This window comes from Halichoerus grypus, chromosome 6, assembly GCF_964656455.1.
Source record: "Halichoerus grypus chromosome 6, mHalGry1.hap1.1, whole genome shotgun sequence".
Classification (NCBI taxonomy): Eukaryota; Metazoa; Chordata; class Mammalia; order Carnivora; family Phocidae; genus Halichoerus; species Halichoerus grypus.
In genome coordinates this window covers 2,585,147-2,599,344 of record NC_135717.1, presented here as the reverse complement: position 1 = coordinate 2,599,344, position 14,198 = coordinate 2,585,147, and the positions used below count along the sequence as shown (strand labels likewise).

At 38.7% G+C, this 14,198-nt stretch overlaps 1 protein-coding gene across 4 annotated transcripts in view; it reads right to left on the bottom strand.

Moving 5' to 3' along the window:
• The window catches only part of SDK1 (sidekick cell adhesion molecule 1), an 877,999-nt gene that overhangs the window by 791,450 nt on the left and 72,351 nt on the right, over positions 1 to 14,198 (bottom strand). The window lies entirely within an intron of this gene.

The following is a 14,198-nucleotide window of genomic DNA, read 5'->3' as shown; positions in this document are numbered from 1 at the left end:
AATCTCTAAAAAAAAAAAAAAGATAAGATTATCTTTTGATCATTAAATTTTTTTTTTTTTTTAATTTATTTGACAGAGAGACAGCGAGAGAGGGAACACAAGCAGGGGGAGTGGGAGAGGGAGAAGCAGGCTTCCCGCGGAGCAGGGAGCCCGATGCGGGGCTCGATCCCGGGACCCTGGGATCGTGACCTGAGCCGAAGGCAGACGCCCAATGACTGAGCCACCCAGGCACCCCTTGATCATTAAATTTCTTAAAGCGTCACTTTAAAATTCAACTGAAGTGGAAAGATGATAGATATGACCATCAACTCCCCATTTTGTTTCTTCAGCACATGTTATAAATGCCAACTGGAGGCTTTGCTATTCAAATGTATTGAGTTGTTCCTCCATGTTAAATACATCATATAACACATAGGCAGAACCATTTCCAACATGGAAATTGCCCAAATCAACACCTCTCCCCATCCCCAGTGGGCTCACAATTTCCTAAGAGTATAGTCTTCCCTTCCTCTGGGGCAGGAGGACTGCTAATGCAGGGGACTCTGACAGAGTAAGAGCTTCTCTCCCACTGCTCCAGAATCAGGCAGGCCAGGTGGTTGGGAATGCACACAGCATTGGGCCAGGGTTACAAAACTTGAGACAGTCAACCCAGCACTAGCTTGTCACATATTCTTGACATGTTTTAAAACATACAGGAAAGAAAAGTGTGTTTCAACAGCAATCTTCAACATGCACTCTCTAATTTGCTCCAACATGCACACACGCGTGCGTGCACACATACAGTTAACATCACAGGCCTAGTGTTTGAATAGGCTACCCCAGAGCTACACGTTTGTGTAATAGTGTTCCTGTAAAGTCTACTTGCTTTAAAATACCTATTGTCTTCTGCACTGGTCTGATAAGAATCAACCCCAGCCTTCACTGCAATTTAGGTAACCCAGGAGCTTCCTTCACTCATTAGACAAATTGTATACTGAGCATCTCCTTAAGGCAGGTACTCCACAGGGACTAGAGAAAAATATAATGGTGAACAAAACTAACTTGACCCCTACCCTCTTGAAGTTTACATCCTAACACTAAAGAAGCAAACTAACAGAAATGGTTGAATGTTAAACTGTGCTCCCTCCCGTCTAGGAATGCTGAAGGCCACAAAAGAGGAAGGAACACTTCTCCTGCCCCTGATGTCATGCGGCTTGCAAAGAAAACAAATAGCAGAATGGCAGAACCAGACGTAAAATGGAGAAAGTGTTATTATATTTTGCTTATAAAATTCCTTCGTGAAAGTGTCTATTGCTATAAATGAGGACAAAACCCCCAGGGGCAAGGCAAAAGCCTCAAAATTCACTCAGGCAAACAAAGAGCCTTCCTCAATTTGTCCTAAGACCCTACAGGGTCATGGCTACAGTATGAATTCCTACCTCCAAGGCTTAATTACTGAATATTATTCCTCTTTAGAGTGACCTCCAGAATGTCCTGAACCCCCCAAAGAGTTCCACAAAGCCTAAAGATACTGTCTTGAAATTGCTCAACTCTTGAAGGTAAGGTTGTAAACTCAAAAGTGAGGGCAGGCCCTGCTCTGGAATTGGCACGTCTGCTCAGGCGTTCTCACACTATTCCTAACAGCGAGCCCCCAAGTCCCCTGGACTATAATGTCAGCAGCACTAAGAGACCACGTGGTAATCCTGTTCTGAGAAGAGACATTTTACAGAAGGTATTCTGTATGTTTTATTTGAATGTCCTGGCCAGACGCAAAATGAACTCAGCACAGGCAGGCAAAAAAATAATAAATTTTAAAATTACAAACTAAAAGTCTAGACTCTGATTCTTTTAACAACAGTAGCCTAACAGTATAGCTCCTAACGTGTCACCTTCCTTAAGGTATCATTCGTACTTCTTAATTCTACATGGAAAAATCATCACATAGCGGGCGAGCGAGCATGTCCGCACCATGCAAGTGAGTAGCCCAGGAGTGGAAGGCCCCTACCTTTGTAGGAACCAGATTCCTAGAGTGGTGGCAGGGCACAGTCCCTGGCTGTGCTCCCTCTATGTGCTGCATTCTTCTCAAGAGCTCTCCCTCAGCCAGGAAGCAGGCCACTTGGCAGCCCACAGACAAGTAGCAATCCAAGAAAAAAAGGCAGTCTTTCCTTGGTACTCCTGTGGAAAAGTACCAAATGGGAAGCCAAATGACCTGGTTGCTCACATGCCCATCCCTTGAACTAAGTGTGTCTCCACGATGAGTTCCATGCTGGGGGGGGTAAACAGGAGAGGCACAGTAACCTTCAGCTTCCACCAAACCGCTGCACTCAGGCATGTGCACACGGTATGGGATGAAGGTGGGGTTTGCAAAAAGAACCAGAATATAGAAGAAAAACAATCCTAGACAGAAAGCTATAGATGCCACAGCTCACTAATTTTTCAACTTTTCATTTTTACAAAAGCCAGCCTTTCTTGAAATCTTAGACTGTTATACAGAGGCAAATAAGTAAGAGCAGAGCTGGCAAGGTAAGAGGAACAATGTCTACCCCCAACACACATATCCCTACCTGTATTCCTTACCCCCAAAGTGATACCTCAGGAAACTCTAACTCTGGAGCTCTGAGGATCAGTCTGAAAACCAGGCTCTAATTTAGAGACTTCTGGGGGAAAGCTGCACTAACCTTCCAAACCAAGCCTTAGAAATGAGTGTACTATATTCTTATCTATAACAATCATTACTTGATCCTTATTTGCAACTGCAAAGAAAACCTTAATAGTTAAAATATTTAAAGCTTTTATTAAATGCTTAAAATCCATCACATTCTGGCTCCATCTAGAACGAATTTTTATTTACTGTAGTGCAAGTACATATAAAGGACTCAGAAACCAAGTCCTCCAGGGGACGACTGCCAATTGGTTTAATTTTCAAAATCAATATCAATGCTCAGAGCTGCTACCACCTTCAATCCTACAGAAAATTCTAGGTGCATAGTAATTCCAAACAACACTTAATTCTATTTTGAGATGGTTTTTATAGAAAAACTTTTTTTATGAGTCATACCTTAACTTACACTGTAAGCTTGAAAGAACATTTTAATGATTAGATAATTGTTCCAGCTAGCCTCCCTCATTAAAGTAACTGACTACTGAAAAAAATTGTCAAAAATCATCACTTCTACTACTTCAGCCAGAGATGAATGGGAAAGGCTTACACATCAGTCTACGAATGTCATTAATAAAGTTTTACTATGCTATGCTGCTTGTGTTACTCTACAGGTTTTTAAACCAAATATAACTGAGAAATACACCTGACCATAACTCAGAGAGCATGAATGGGGAAGAAAAAATATGCTTAATCCCAAATCATAAATCCAATAGCAGAAAAAGTTCATGGTTTATCTTTCTGTTTTCAAGAAGATATAGTCATTGCAGAAGATATGCTCAGTGGTCACATTAACAGTATGTGCACCTATCAGGACATCCTAAAATATGTTCCTAACTCTTTACTCATTAAAATCTATTTGCCTTTCTCTTCCATCCCTCAGGTCACAGCTATAGGATATCTAGACAATCTGAGCACTTGCACCATTAGTTTAAAAACTTGGTTCTGTGGGTTTGTTCGTTTCTGTATCATGTTCAGTTAGAGTAAGAAAGAGAAGGGAAGGGAAGAGAGAAAGATGGATGGAGACAGAGGCAGCAGAAAAAGAGAAGAGGAAAAAGCCTGATAAACAGGCAAAGCAAGAGAAAAAGACACAAAAACAAAATGTCACATTCCCTACAACCATGAGTATCAGCGTGTACATCAACAGGAGTGTCCAGAGTCTCTAAAATCTTAAATTCGGATATAAACACAGGATTTCAAGAAATTAGAGAGATACTTAAAAAGATTAATGTGGCCAAGCAGGTATTTTTCTGATGAGCTCAGATTTTCAAAAGAAATGTTGAAAAGACATCATGTGTATAAAAGAATGACAAATTACTGACACTAAAATTAGCATCAGGAAACAATCTCAGAATAATATGAGGTTTTCAAAAAATGAAAAAAGTTTCTTTTAATTATATTACATTGTAACAAATAATTTTAGCAAACACATAACTCTACACCTACTGGTTTAGTCAAAGAAAATAATCTTCAGAATCCATACAGAAAACTAAACATGAGAAACAGGAAACTAAAATCCAAAGATTGGTGAAAACAATGAAGGAGTGAATCTCATACTCTAAATTGCAGCCTCCTAACTTGTTTAAATCAAAACATAGGAATCTGAGGATAAACTCATGGAATACCTGCCTTAATCTTTACAGAAACCGTAACACACTCAAGGGCCTCTGGGAGCCAGCAGTGTCCCACTTCTTGATCTATGTGATGATCACACAGGTGTTTTACACTTGGTTGAAATGTACATCTGCTTTATGCACTTTATTTGTGCTGTATTTCACCAAAAAAAAAAGACTAAACAATTTAAGAGGTACAGATGACTTGAGGAAGGCAATGGATTTCCAACCTACAGACAGACCAGCTGTGAGCCCCTGGAAGATCCTCAGACCACGAAGACTTGTATAACCTAATGAAACTGACATGGGGAGCCTTACTCTACGAGGTCATGAACCCCCTCTTTCAGCAGTGTTCCTCATCAGGAAGCACAGTCCATAAGAGCTATGTGGTATTCCACCCCCACAGTGCAGACCTCATGGTAAGGGGACAGGAGGGCAGGATGGAAGAATGTCATGAATGCTGGGACAACTGTGTGATTTCTAACTTTGCAGAACCAGCTATAAGGAGAATTACCAGATAAATACCCTCTAGAGGACAAGTCTGGGAATGTGCTGCAAAGGTCTATGCCCTGCCCTCTCAACCTGGGAAGGTAAGAATATGGAAAGCATAAAAGAGCAGATTTAATGGATAATGAATCTGGGCATGATAGATAAATTTAATTCAGGGGACAGTTTCCGAAATTTCATTAAAATTCAGAAAACTCAGGAAATTCAGAATGTTCCCACTACAGCTTCCATTTCTCCTGTGAAAGGCATCTGTGGAGAGAGAAGAACAGGGAAGCGCATGGATGCAGAGAGCAGAAGAGAAGCCTGACTGGAAACAGTGGTTGTACTGAAACTTAAATTTACAAATGGCAAACAGTACATTTTCAACAAAAGAGATCTGTATTTTAAAAGTAATTCCATTATCTATGTGAATGACAACTCATTTATATTTTAACAGACTTTTAGTCCTAATTTCAGAGAATATTCATGATCAAGTTTTAGATACGAGTTATGCTGAAATCTTCAGTTACTTTAAAAAAAAAAAAACCTTGCTGCATATCAATATATCAATGAAATTATCACCTAACATGACTAAAAAACAAACAGATGTGGCCAAATAGGTCCATCCCAGTTTAGTCAAAGAAAATGAGACAATAAATGAAGACTTGTTTCCAATCATATGATTAGAAAGTAGACACTTCAACATACAGACAGTTCCTGACTTAACGATGGCTCACCTTAGGATTTTTCACCTTTACGATGGTGCAAAAACCATATGTGTTCAGTAGAAACCATACTTCAAATTTTGAACTTTGTTCTTTTCCCGGGCTACCACGAGCAGTGTCATACTCTCGTGATGCTGGGCAGCAGTGAGCCATAGCTCCCAGTCAGCGGTCCCATGATGAGCGTAACCTATGCACTTACAACCATCCTGCACCCACACAACCATTTTTCACTTTCAGCACAGTGTCCAATGAATTACGTGATATGTTCAGCCCTTTATTATAAAACTGGCCTTGTGTTAAATGGTTTTGCCCAACTATAGGCTAACTCAAGTGTTCTGAGCACAACTGAGGTAGGCTAGGCTGAGATATGATGTTTGGTAGGTGTATTAAATACACTTTTGACTTAATGATATTTTTAACTTACATGGTCTTATTGGGAAGTAACCCCACCATAAAGCAAGGAAGATCTGTACATTAAGTGTTGTCTGGTGGATTATTTTTAAGCACAGCAGTGAGAATTCTTTAACATAGTTTAGTCCAGTTTTCTTATTTAACTTTGCTTCATTTTATTTCATTTTGAGATATTTAAGCACAGCATAATCAATCATATTTTGCCCTTATCCTTCAGGATATGTTTTTAATAAGGGCAAGGGTTAATGCCTTAGCTAGGAGGGCTATTTAAACAGTCTACTCCAGACTTATAAAGTCACTATGAATTCCCAGTGAAATGTAATTAACTGTATGTGATTTAATAAACGTGTGACTTTGATATACATGAAAAAAATACAGATCATCTAAATTTTTTTCAGCTGTTAAAGTATTAAATGACTAAAAATGTTCTTGCAAATGAAATATGAAGACTGTTAAATTTAACATTTATGATGTTTCTTTTATCAACATTTTTCGCAGAAAATTAATTTCTAGACTGATCGTAAGTACCGATGAAAAACAGCATTTCAAAACAACCTTTTCATGTTCAACTTTCCAGACATAAACATAAGGCCTAAAATAAAGTCATATTATCCTGATTTGTCCACAGCCCTGGTTTTTTGCCTGCCTTACAAAATAATCTGAATCTTGGTAAAATGGACAGTGGTCTAAAATGTTGATTCGGAACCCAGTTCAACCATGAAATGTGTTACCTGGGAAAGTTGGTCAATCTCACTTAGGTCTGGTTTCCCAGCTCCAACCTCAAGGAATCATGACAGGGACCACATGAGGTGCCCTATGGAAAGCACACTGCAAGCAGGCTGACACAATGGATGTGCCCAAGTACGTCAGACTGCTTCTATTCACCATTTGTATGGAATCCACTCTGAACAGTCCTTCACCCAAAAATGATAAACACGACCCCTGTGGCTATCATTCTCATGGTCTGTGTGCATTAATCTAGTTATTGTGGTTTCTGTTCATGACAGAGTGGAAGTATCATCATTTTAACAGGTCTAGGGGTTGCCCACCCCACTGGGCATTCAGAAAGACATTTTTGGGATGAACCATCAAGGAAACTACACACAGGGCACAACTAGTAAGAGCTAAACATTTTTTGAATTTTACAGAGTAGAAACATAGAATATGGGTTAATAACAAGAAGTATGAAAATAACTTTTTCTACATTATTGTGTTTTAATTTTTTGTAAGTTATGCTTATTTAAAAAAACAGGAGTCCTTGTCCATATATTTTATAAATCCAAATATGGACTAAGTTTATGTGCACTTTTATTCTAAATGCCATCAAGTTTCAAAATAATGCTAAAATGAAAGATATTCATTAAAACTTGTAAATAGTGACCCAGGATTAAGTAAGGTGCTGTAAGATAAGTAAAAAGGGATCTAATCTACTTAATAGTTGAGTTTTTCTATGCTGTCATATACATCACTTACACATCCAGCCTCTACTCAAAAAAGGTACCAATGACAAGAAAAGGTAACAAGTTAGAGAAACTGCCTGAGGAAAAGAAACTATAAATTGGGATAATGTGGAAAATTTTAAAAAAAACTAATGAGCCAATGGGACATGATCACCAGAAACACATTTACCTGACATTTAACATACCTTTCTATGCTTTGTTTTTCCTCAAGACAGAGCCTTTCTACTCCAACAAACTCTTCCCATATATAGCGTGTTCCTGCATCCGTGACATGACAAATTATTTCTTCAACCTGGTGTCTGCTCTGCTTTAGATTCTCACTCTTTCAAACTGTAGGCCTGAACTCATTTCTTTACTAGAAGCTGGGAATGACTGAATCTTTTTGAAAAGGAAAGAGAAAGGGAACGGGGAGGGTGAGGGAGTAAATTTCTCTAGATCACCAACAATCAGTAGTAACAAAGTCTCCTTTCTTTTCCTCAGAAACAGAAATGAGAAGAGGTGGTTAAATGCCAAACCTGTGCATGTGTGAGGGCCTAAAGTTGCCTCTGTTACCATTATTTAAATACAGAAGTAAAAATAATCTACTTCAACCTGTCTGGGCCTCAAATTCTCTTAAGCAGCTAGACCAAGGTCACATTATAGGCTCAGCTGGTCTTCCAGCTCTAGGTAAATAAAAAGAGGGGTCACAGACCGTGAACTAAAACCAGCATATAAATGTTCTATTTCTAATAAATCCACAGACTTCCTGGTCATGGCACACCCTCTTGCCACCAGCAGGAGTTTTTCCCCATTTAGCTCAGAGACTTACTTTCCTAATCCAACTTAGATGATCATTAACCTCCAGGGAAAAGAAAATTTTCAAAAATACTGGAGATCCCTGGAATACAGAAGTATCAAATACTTGGACATTAAGAAAAATACACCCAAATGATGACACTTTTTAGGTACCACCTTCAGCAGCGCAGGGATTTTTTTTTTTTTTTTTTTTTGGTTTTTAAATGACAATTTTTCAGCCTTCTGGTACTTTTATGTAACTATTAATTTATAAGGCGTTTGTAAGTATATTTCTTAATTTTTAGACATATGGGGATTTTCCTGTTCTCTTTTGATTATTGAGTCTTTGCATAATTCCACCATAGTTAGGGAACATACTCTACAGGATTTCAAACATTTGTTGAGACTTGCTTTACAGTCTATACATAACCAATGTCAAATGTTCCATATATGCTTGAAAAAAATGGGTTACACAGGAAGCGTAAGTAATGTTCTATGTATCTCTATTAGGTCAAAGTTGTTATTCAGGCTCTTTAAATCACCTACATCCTTCTGAATTTTCTGTCTGCTAGGTCTATCAATTATTCGGGGGGGGGGTATTAAGTTCCCACAGGTGTGTGAATTTGGCTATTTTTCCTGTCGATCTTGCTTATATAATTCACACCTATGTCACTGGGTACGTAAGTTTTTATAGCTGATGAACTGAACAGTTTACCATTGTGTAGAGATTTTCTTCATCTCTACTAATGCCTTTTACCTTAATGTCTCTTTTGTCTCTTATCAATATAGTTACACCAGCTTTCTTTTGATTAGAATAACCCTGAAATATAATTTTCCATTTCTTTCTGTATCCTTTAGATATGCTTCTTGTAAACCTAGCATCTCCTTGGATTTGGGTTATTTCACCCAATCTGACAAACTGTTTTTTAACTGAATCATCTAGTCTCCTTACATTTATTGTAATTACTAACACCTGAATTTATGTTGTTTTTCCTGCCTCTTCTTTTTTTCTTTGTAGAAGACAATGGTGCTAAGGTCTCCATTTTTTTCTCATTTTCCCCCTTGTATTCCTTTTGAGTAATGACAATAAATTATTAGGTAAATAAAATGATTCATCAATTTTTATTCTTATATGCTTGTTTTCTCACTGAGGGTAATGTTTAACTTCCCTAGTTAATAAATTCTCATGCTTTTCGCTGATAGCAAAGCACAGGACATAAAATCTTCATGAAATTTTGCTACAACTACCATCTGGTTTTTAAGATTAACCAATCCATGAAAGTACAAGGCTACCCCATTAAAAATGATGGCAGCAGACTCTTAGAATAACTACCATTTAGGCAGTTACCAAGCAGCTTTCAAATTTGTTTTTATTCTTCTAGTTTTATCCACTGAAACTTAGGTATATTAGCACAAAATAGATATCTATGTATCGGACATTATTGATCCTTGCAGCAACCAGATGTTATTAATTGTGTTTACTCTATCATAATTCTCTTTTAACATCAAGCCCAAAATAAAAACCATCTGAAGCCAAATTCCTCAGAAACAAAACTTTTTTCACTTTTAATGGGGGAAAAACTGATTATTATAATTGTCTAATTTTTTAAAGTTTCAAGCCAACTTCCAGATGCATGATTAATTGTAATAAGTGAATAAACAGGTACAAAGTTTAGCATATGAAATGGAGCAAAATTGACATGTTTGGCAACTATAGAAGTAAAAGCTGAGGGCGCCTGGGTGGCTCAGTTGGTTAAGCGACTGCCTTCGGCTCAGGTCATGATCCTGGAGTCCCTGGATCGAGTCCCACATCGGGCTCCCTGCTCGGCAGAGAGTCTGCTGCTCCCTCTGACTCTCCCCCCTCTCATGTGCTCTCTCTCATTCTCTCTCTCTCAAATAAATAAAATCTTTAAAAAAAAAAAAAGAAGTAAAAGCTGAGGGACGCCTGGGTGGCTCATCCAGTTAAGTGTCTGCCTTCAGCTCAGGTCATGATCCCAGGACAAGTCCCAGATCAGGCTCCTTGCTTAACAGGGAGCCTGCTTCTCCCTCTGCCTGCCGCTCTCCCTGCTTGTGCTTTCTCTTTTTCTCTCCCTCTCTTTCTCTGAAAAATAAAAAAAAAATATTAAAAAAAAAAAAGAAGTAAAAGCTGAGACATCACTAGGAAAAGGCTAGCTGGCCATAGACAAATGCCACACATAGCAGCAGTCCAGGATAAGATCCTCAGTCTTACGGCCCAGAGATCTTTTCATGATTCTAGAGTTGATCAGACTCAGGAAAAACACCTCAAACAGGCCAAACTTAAAGGCAGTCAATTACATAAAGCAAAAGGACATTTTACCAATATTACTAGTCATTTACAAGAAAATGAAAAACTGTCAAAAAGACTGAACACTGAATACTTTTTAAGATTTTATTTGAGAGTGAGAGAGAGCACGGGGGGAGGGGCAGAGGGAGAGGGACAAGCAGACTCCCCACTAAGCACGGAACCCAACACGGGGCTTGATCCCAGGATCCCAAGATCATGACCTGAGCCAAAGTCAGACACTTAACTGACTGAGCAACCCAGGCGCCCCTGAACACCGAATACCTCCGATCACTGTAATCTGTCTTCATAGGTGAACTACAGTGGAGAACAAGTAATATCAAATGAGCACACAGTAGATTGGAATCCTGACAAAGGGAGTTATTTATTGGTTTTAGACGTTTGTGGTATCATGTTGTATGCATTCCACTATGAAAATATGCCTGCCCTAGGATACCATCTCCAATAAATCACTGTCTTCAACAGATAATGCTCAGACAGACACAAAAAATTTTTTTGAGCTGTCAAGTGACTTTTTCCACTGTGGCATATTCATCCTGTTATTGTTTTTAGATTATGTCATTTGCTGGTCGGGGGGGGGGGTGTCTCTCACTCTTTCACTTTGATCCATTATATACTAACTGACTCAAAATAAGTCATCCCTTCCAAACCAAACTTACTGTTACTGGGGCACCTCACCCATACACCACCAACAGCATGAACATTCATTATGGTACTTCATAAAAAGATGGCATAAACATGGGATATATAAAGGCCCCAAGTAGAACTTTATCCTCCTTTTACTACTTCATCAACAGTCCAACAATGCCCAAGAAGTAAACCCCTTAGATCTGCCAACCAGGATGCTATCTCAATGTACATGTGGCTCTGGCCCCAAAAGGGAGGTTTAACTCCACAGACTACTTGCCCATATTCCTAACTCTTAGTCCTCCATCTGCCTCCACATAGCTGGTCCCTATTAGAAAAACACCAGGGCAATTAACTCCTTTCTGGACATCCTAGTCACTCACCCTCAGGTCCAAGAGTCAAGGAGAAATCCATCTTATAAACCAGAGTTCTTCCCACCACTCTCTCCCCAGCCTATTCCACTCTCCAGCCTGAAGAGCTGGCCTCTTTTTCAGATGAGGGACTCCAAGAATGACTTTCCCATTAGGTAATAGTGAGCCATAGTCTAATAAGGGTAAGACCCTGCTCTTATCACAAAACCACAGTCCTCATAATGTCAAAGTCATACACCTACATACATGATGTTTTTCTTTAAAACTGCAACCATAGGGCAGCTGAAGGCAATGGAAGACTGAGGAAGAAGACAGCAAAAGCAGGAAGAAAAGAGGATATAGAAGGGAAATGAACAAAATGCCAAAACTAAAGTTCACTTCCAAGATACTGCTGCCTAGGTTGTAAAAAGGAGCAGGAGGAGCAAGCCAGCCACATAAACTCTCTGCTGACACATATAAAACTGTGAGGAGTACCTTCCAGAGATAGGACAGAACCTAACAACATAAGAAATAAGGTAAGGAGTGTCACAATATTTTATATGGTAAGTGGCTTATTACATCTGCAACTTAAAACTGGAACTCTACAGATAAACCTTCTGTAATGAATAATATAGCAAAGCTATGCTCTATTCAGTGTTTGCTACTATGTCCTAGACACAGTACTTGGTACTCTTTATCCCCTACTTCATTTGATCTGCTCCAAAAGTCATACTGATAAATAATAAAAATAGCTCACACTACTGAGTTGTTATGAATCAAGAGTTTAATTAAGCATAAGGTCACATAGCTATCAAGTAGTGAAACCAGGAAATGAACCCAAGTTTTTGGGCATAACCCAAATGCACTAAGTGATTAACCCACTGTTCCATGTTGTCTCTGATGTAAGCATCATCCCCACTTCAGAGAGGAGAAAAATACAGAGAGGTTAATCTACCAAGGTCTCATAAAAGTACAGGGCTGAGCTGGGATTTGAACCTGCTTCATCTTCACTATTAAAATAACACCACTTCTCTCACCTAAATGTTACATGTTTACATTTTTTATGAAACAGGATTCTTTGACTTAAGCTCAATCTCCATTTGTTTTTCAAAGGTTCAAATCTACTTTCCAAAGGGAAAAAAAAATCCATAGTGTGTAAGTGACTAGATACTAAGCTACACTCTAATGCATAAATTATTCCCTGGGAATTAATAAGGTACTTAAGAAACTTGTATTAACTCTTTCAGGCCACAGGGGTATCATTCAGTGAACTGAATTCTTAATTTACTAAAATGGTACCCGAGAGGTTCAGAAGCACATAACTTCCTCTGAGGGCATGGGGAGAAAAAACTTGCAAAACCATTTAGGAATATAAACTAAATTCAGAACACAATTAAAAACCAAGCTATAGGGAAATACTGTTCTAGTGGATTAGCCCCTGGCCTCAAGAATTTGGCAGAAATGAAACTAAAGGGAAGTTGGAAGTATCTAGGTCTTCTGGATAGGAAACCACCTTGGAAGAGTATTTGGACCCAATGGTTAGGGTGTAGACTTGATTGATTCATCAGAAAGCAGAGAAAAATTTATTTTGCTCCTGCTTCAAGAACTTTTGGCAGAGACAGCAGGAGCAGTGGCTTTAGGAAAAGTCTCCAGGTTTCCAATTGGTACCACGCCCTTCCCATTCTCTCTTTGCTGATAGTTCTAACCTATCAGTCTGTCTTCCAAGAATACTCCTCCTCCTCACTGCCTTGTGGTGATAGTACATCAGTACTCACAAGTCTCATGCAATCTAAACCTCACTGTATGTACTGTATACTCAAGACAATGTAAACACTACTAATGCCAAATGAAATATGCTCTTTAACCTATAAAGCTATTGCTCCACATACTAGAAAATATCAGAAGATTTATATCAACTGTTGTCAGTGGTACAAATTGCTGTAAGAAAAGCAAGAACATAAAAAAATCATTTCTGGTTTGTGCAAATGGAGAGGAATTTCTTGGAGCAAGTGGCATCTAAGCAGGGTCTCTAAGGGCAAGGACAACTTTAAATAACAGGCTAACACCTAGATGCAGGAAAGAAAAGAAAAAAAATTAACATGCTGAGCAAATGAACAGAAGTGAAGACATTAAATCTTTCAGGAAGCAGCAAGTAAGGAATCTCACTGCAGGCTCTGGTGTCTAAAGTAAAACTTTCTTCAATTTCCTTACTAAAGAAGAGCAAAAAATTCTCTCAGCTTCACTGATAACTTTTCCTATATGTCTCCCTGGCTTTCTTCTTACTGATTCTGATGTTTTTATCTCCTTTGATATTTTTGCCATATCGATTCAAATAAAGATACAACTAGCCATACTTATTATAATTGTTCTTTTCCAGCATTTTTTTTTTTTTTAGATTCCTTTTTCTTAAAATACTCTTACTTCAATAATATTGCTGTCCTTATAGGATCAATGCTTTAAAATCTCCTTATTGAATGACATGAGTACTGACATGAATACTCAAGAGGCCACATTCCACCTGGCCCTAGGAAGCCTAGTGTTTCACCTAACCATTAAGAGGGTTTATCTTCCAGAAATCCAGGCCTCTGGCATCCCTGAAGACCTACAAAAAATAATCTAGAAGTGCAACACTTCTTCCAATGGTGGTGGTGAGGGGGCAGCTGAGGGGTGGGGAATGAATCTTTAGATTTTACTAAGCTGAACAGTTTGGCTCCACTTTCCAGAATAAGATCCTATATTGTCCTACATAACCAAAAGCCTACTTAAGTGACCTTCCCAAAGCAACAGTTTG